The sequence below is a fragment of the Balaenoptera musculus genome, chromosome X (assembly GCF_009873245.2).
Source record: "Balaenoptera musculus isolate JJ_BM4_2016_0621 chromosome X, mBalMus1.pri.v3, whole genome shotgun sequence".
Lineage (NCBI taxonomy): Eukaryota > Metazoa > Chordata > Mammalia > Artiodactyla > Balaenopteridae > Balaenoptera > Balaenoptera musculus.
In genome coordinates, this window is record NC_045806.1 from 101,124,015 (window position 1) to 101,131,136 (window position 7,122).

Consider the following 7,122-nt stretch of genomic DNA (forward strand, 5'->3'; position numbering starts at 1 on the left):
AAAATGTTCCTGCAAAGTACTTCCATCTTCAAGGAGATTCACGGAAAGAACTTTGACAAGTACAGGTTTCTGATAACTTTAAGATCATAAAGCTGAACTCAGTGAGAATTTCCAGAGCTAATGGAAAAATTGGATTCAAGCAGAACAAGTATTAATTACATGGGTCTGAATGAACTGAGGAGGATGATTATAATTTTTAATGACTTTTTGGTTGAAACATTGCTGGTTCCTTAATGTTTTGTTTTTCCATATTTAAGGAAACCTTTCCTCTTAAGCTAGCTATGACATGCAGCAATTTGGTAAAGTATACCTTTGTAAGCAAAGATGAAACATGTACTTTTTCTCCTTACCCAATCCCTCCATAATTTAGAAACTCTTGAATATTCTTTTCATGTCAATATAATTAGTTATTTGAATAAGTTCAATAAGGATCTGTTTGTTCTCCTTGTAACAGAACACAATTAGAAACATTGGCTATATTACAATACCAAGGCTTTGACAGGAAAGTCATATTTGAGAGAGACATGCATAGACTCAGATATGACCAGACAGCTTTAAGGTACTAAGGTTGACTTCATGGAGCCAATAAAGCCTCTCAGAAACATCGACCTGGTACTTTGCTTACTGGATTCCCGGCAGCCTTACCAGGTAAGTAAGGAAGGTCACTTCCTGGCAGGCTCAGAAAGCTCAGGATATTTTGGGGATCTGAAGAAGAGAGGAATTTACACAACTATAGGCAAAATCTTGGCTAGGCTTCCTGTCCTCAGAGGCTTTTAAGAGTTCAAGCTGAGATTTCTTATGAAAAGTTCCAGCAAAGCTGTCTTAAAAAGAACTTATATGGTCAATCACTATTCTTGCTGCATTTATGTAAATAACAAAGCCAGTTTTAATGCAAACAAATTAGTTTTACCGTGATTATCTTGGTAAAAATAATGGGGGTGATTGTAGAGAGAAAAATTATGTTTGCACCTTTGTAGATACTAGATTTTAGTCCTGTTAACTGTCTTTGAAGTTTTGTTATATACCTGTAAACTGGACTGGATCCTCAATTCTTTTAGTTTCCTCAAATATCTGGCTATAACTCTCCAAACTAACGTTTCCAATTTTCTGCCACCCTTGTGATTTGGAATCACTAAGAATAAAGGCTGCTGTTAAATTTTCTTGGAAGGGACTATACCAGGTCTTCCTCATTTATCCAGATGGCAGCCAAACTTGAGGGACTTGAACCTTGGGTACACATCTCACAGCTAAAGAAGGCTGCACCTGACAACTGGTCCTGTGTAGACACTGGAGACTCCCAATCAGAGGAAGAGAAGTAGCTAACATTGATGGAGACTGCCAAGATGCCAGATCAAGACTTCATACTTTAGCTAAACATGAAACTCTCTCTCCTTCTCTTTCTTTCCTTTACTCTTCCAGGCCATTGCTAATAGAGTTAACCTTTCAGACGGCTGGATTTGTCATCAAAAATGCCTGTCTGTGATGCCAGAGACCCCCTGGTCCTCCCTGTGACCAATTTCTCTTCTATTCCCAAATGACATCCCCCCCACCACCGCCACCAGGAGTCACTTAGAGTCTGACTTTCATGGCCAGAACATCCTGTGCCTTCTTTGACTTTTCTTCAATTATAACTGTACTTGCCCAATTAGACACAAATACCTGTGTAAATCATAGTACATATGCACCCCCACGCTCTTATGATTATCTAAATCAGATCTTCCCCCAATCATGAAAAGCTCTCACCAGCAGCACTCATCTTTGCAAGGAATTTAGAACAACTTTTCATTTCAGGCTCGGAGGTTTACTTTCCAATTGTGCTGAAAACCTAACTGACCCCTGGCTTGAATGGACAAATGCAACAATCCATTAACAATACCACCTTGGTGGGAATGGTTTGTGCCCTGACAGGAGTTATCTTTGTCTGTGGTGTTTGTCATTCTCCTTGAGCCTATGAATGCCTAGATGGCTGGTGCATAACTGAGCAATCAATGCCCCTTAGGTTATCTAACTGTGCCCCTAGCTGTCCACAATCAAACCGAGACACCTCATTGGTCAACTCCCCTGAATTTACATCGTCCAGTTAGAAAAGACCTCCCAGGAGGTGTTCATGATTCAGGATTCACTTCCTTTGGCAGGTCCCTACTTCCCTGGTTAGGAGTGAATACAAGTAAGGCTATGATCAGGAACCTCTCCTTAACTCTCGAAAATACTACAGAATCTACTGCAAAAGCCATAGCTGCCCAACAAAAATCCTTACACTCTCTGATCAAGATTGCTCTTGATAAAAAGATAACCCTTGATTATCTTTTAGCTGAGCAAGGAGTTGTTTGTGCTGTGGCCAGCACCATTTGCTGCACCTGGATTAGCACTTCTGCAGTTGAAACTCAGCTGTATAAGATCACTGAATATGCCATTGGCTTAAGAAAGTAACTCCTTCAACGGGTTGTTTCTTTGATGCAGTTGATTTTGATTGGTTTGGGTCTTGGGGACCATGACTCCAAAGTGCACTCCAGACTTTGGGAATTATCCTGCTTACCACAGCCATAGTAGTCTCCCTGGTGTGCTGTGTTCTCTCAAAAGCTTTAAATGCATGGTTGCAGCTGCTCACCACCAAGCAAATGTTCTAAGACTGGAATGTCAGGAAAGAACAAAGAGAACGACCAGCTAAAAAATTGTGAACCTGAAGTCATGACCTTTGAATGCCACAGAGGTTCAGCAAAAAAAGTCATGACCTGTGAATACTACACAGAGGATCAGCAAAAACTGTGGGAACTTCAGAGTGGTAGCTGGAAGTGCCACTAATGCCTTAAATTTTGATCACATCTCCCAGTTAAGCTGAGAGTCTGATCAGAAGGGGGGAATTGTTAAAAAAGAGACAATAGGCCCCAAATGGAGTCACTTGTGCTAAGCCCACATCACCAAGCTGAGACTTAATACCTAACCTAATTGCAGTTTCAGCCTCTCCCAGGAATGTAATTCCAGTCAGTCTGGAATTGTCTGGTCAGCCGTAGTGAGGTAATCCACCTGATAGACCCCTGCTGTCCCCCGAAGGAAGGTGACCTTGCTTGAAACAATCCACTCGTTTTTAGTAATTTCCTTGTCCCTCCGCCTTCTGCTTGTAAAAGTCTTCTATTTTGTACTGCTCTTCAGAGCTCCTTTCTATTTGCTAGATGGGATGCTGCCCAATTCATGAATTGTTGAATAAAGCCAATAAGATCTTTAAAGCTTACTCAGTTGAGGGACTTCCCTGGTGGTCCAGTGGTAAAGAATCCACCTTGCAATGCAGAGGACGTGGGTTCGATCCCTGGTCAGGGAACTAAGATCCCACGTGCCGAGGGGCAACTAAGCCCGCACGCCACAACTACTGAGCTCGCGTGCCTCAACTAGAGCCCACGTGCTGCAAACTACAGAGCCCACGTGCCCTGGAGCCTGTGCACCACAACTAGAGAAGAGAACACCTGCATGCCACAACTAGAGAGAAGCCCACGCACCACAACGAAGAGCCTGTGCGCTGCAACAAAGGATCCTGCATGCCTCAACAAAGATCCTGCGTGCCGCAACTAAGACCTGACACAGCCATAAATAAATAAATAATAAATAAATCTTTAAAAAACAACTTAGTTGAATTTTGTTACTTAACAGGTATATTGTACATTCTCTTTTGTCACCTTTTAAAAAACTTACTACATTTTACAGGGTTTTCCATGTCGGTAAATATAAATCATTTCAATCCTATTGTATAGAGATTCCATGTTCTATTTAACCAAACCCTATTGTTGGGTGTCTGAGGAATCTCGAGTTTTTCATTATTACACATGATGCACATTGAATATCCATACAAGTTGAGTGGGGATTGAATAGCTCAATCAGTATAAAGCACTTCACAGAGTACTTGGCAAATAGTAAGCTCTTTATAAATGTTAGTGTTATTTTTATATTGTCAAATTGCCCCATATAAAGGTGAACTAATTTACATTCCTGATAGCAGGGTGAGAGGGCTTAGTTTCCCTAAATCCTTGCCAGTTCTTTCAACTTTTGCCTTTTGTATTTCTTCCTCTGTGAATGGCCTGTTCATGTTCTTTGATGGTTCTCCTGTTAGATTCCTCATGCGTTAACATTTTTAATGGGTTTCTGTACTGGGGCTATTGAGCCTTTGTAATATGAATAACAGGTACTTTTTCTTCTAGTTTTTTTGTTTGATGTTGTTTGCTTTAACCACACAGATGTTTTAAAGTTTAATACAGTTAAATCTGTTCATCTTTTCCTTTAGGATTTTGGTCTTTGCTGTCTTCTTCTTCTTCTTCTTCTTTATTTTTTTGGGCCACGCTGTGAAGCTCGTGGGATCTTAATTCCCTGACCAGGGATTGAACCTGTGCCCCCTGCAGTGGAAGCGCAGAGTCCAAACCATTGGACCTCCAGGGAATTCCCTTGCTGTCTTCCTTTAGAAAGTCTTTTGCCACAGCATAGGTTTGAAGTTCAATGGGGGTGAAACCTCTCCTACCTTAGGTTAGGTCCACCAGCTTTCCTCTGAGGCTTCATTCTTCTGGGGTGTGGTGTTCCAAATTCTACCATGGAATTCACAACATTAGAATACTTTCAAACGTACATGGGAATACTTTTATTAACTTTGAATGATACAAGGTATATTAAGAATGAGTATTTTCTACCTTCTTCCCACCCAGAAAACACTTCTGCCTTTCCATATTTTCTGCCTTGCTTTGCTTGCTTCTCTTTTTTTTGGCTGCACTGCGCGGCTTGTGGGATCTTAGTTCCCTGACCAGGGATTGAACCTGGGCCCTCAGCCGTGAAAGCGTGGAGTCCTAACCACTGGACCACCAGGGAATTCCCTACCTTGCTTTGTTTTCTAGGGAGAGTTCTGTCTTTATCAGAGCTATTCTTTTGGGGATCAAACCAAAGAGAAACTGAATTGCATATACATTTATTTGGAGTTAGTGGGATATACTTATGTGGTTTGCTATCACTTCTGCATATAGTTAAGTTATTGCTGGCTGTACGAGTGTAGGAATGACTTGTGGAAACATTTCTGAAGTGGTAAATCTAAAGCTTATTTAAGATTAGTTATTACTTAAAAAACTCGACACATTGTAAAATCTTACAGCTTACGTATAAAAGAAATGAGAGAGGTTTTCCCAAATTTTATAACAATCCAGAAAATTTACATGACATTAACCAGTGGTGGTGAGTTGTGAAGCTGAAAAAGACTTTTCAAACTCTCAGAAGAAAACCGAGTTGTTTTTCTATTCTCTCTATAGAAATTGTACTACAAAAGGTGTATTGGATGAAGAGGTGATCAAAAGTCATGCAACCAAAAAATATAGGAAAAAAGTATATATTTAAAGTGATGAAAGGGAAGAACCTACAACCAAGATTACTCTACCTGGCAAGGATCTCATTCAGATTCGATGGAGAAATCAAAAGCTTTACAGACAAGCAAAAACTAAGAGAATTCAGCACCACCAAACCAGCTCTACAACAAATGCTAAAGGAACTTCTCTAAGTGGGAAACGCAAGAGAAGAAAAGGACCTACAAAAACAAACCCAAAACAATTAAGAAAATGGTAATAGGAAAATACCTATCAATAATTACCTTAAACATGAATGGATTAAATGCTCCAACCAAAACACACAGGCTTGCTGAATGGATACAAAAGCAAGACCCATATATATGCTGTCTACAAGAGACCCACTTCAGACCTAGGGACACATACAGACTGAAAGTGAGGGGATGGAAAAAGATATTCCATGCAAATGGAAATCAAAGCTGGAGTAGCAATACTCATATCAGATAAAATAGACTTTAAAATAAAGAATGTTACAAGAGACAAGGAAGGACACTACATAATGTTCAAGGGATCAATCCAAGAAGAAGATATAACAATTATAAATATATATGCACCCAACATAGGAGCACCTCAATACATAAGGCAACTGCTAACAGCTATAAAAGAGGAAATCGACAGCAACACAATAATAGTGGGGGACATTAATACCTCATTTACACCAAATGGACGGATCATCCAAACAGAAAATTAATATGGAAACGCAAGCTTTAAATGACACAATAGACCAGATAGATTTAATTGATATTTATACGACATTGCATCCAAAAACAGCAGATTACACTTTCTTCTCAAGTGCGCATGGAACATTCTCCAGGATAGATCACATCTTGGGTCACAAATCAAGCCTCAGTAAATTTAAGAAAATTAAAATCATATCAAGCATCTTTTCTGACCACAACACTATGAGATTAGAAATGAGTTACAGGTAAAAAAACGTAAAAAACACAAACACATGGAGGCTAAACAATACGTTACTAAATAACCAAGAGATCACTGAAGAAATCAAAGAGGAAATCAAAAAATACCGAGAGACAAATGACAATGAAAACACGACGATCCAAAACCTATGGGATGCAGCAAAAGCAGTTCTAAGAAGAAAGTTTATAGCAATACAATCCTACCTCAAGAAACAACAAACATCTCAAATAAACAACCTAACCTTATACCTAAAGGAACTAGAGAAAGAAGAACAAACAAAACCCAAAGTTAGCAGAAGGAAAGAAATCATAAAGACCAGAGCAGAAATAAATGAAATAGAAGCAAAGAAAACAATAGCAAAGATCAATAAAACTAAAAGCTGGTTCTTTGAGAAGATAAACAAAATTGATAAACCATTAGCCAGACTCATCAAGAAAAAGAGGGAGAGGACTTAAATTGATAAAATTAGAGACAGAAAAGGAGAAGTTACAACAGACACCACAGAAATACAAAGCATCCTAAGAGACTACTACAAGCAACTCTATGCCAATAAAATGGACAACCTGGAAGAAATGGACAAATTCTTAGAAAGGTATAACCTTCCAAGACTGAACCAGGAAGAAATAGAAAATATGAACAGACCAATCACAAGTAATGAAATTGAAACTGTGATTAAAAATCTTCCAACAAACAAAAGTCCAGGACCAGATGGCTTCACAGGTGAATTCTATCAAAATTTAGAGAAGAGCTAACACCCATCCTTCTCAAACTCTTCCAAAAAATTGCAGAGGAAGGAACACTCCCAAACTCATTCTATGAGGCCACCATCACCCTGATACCA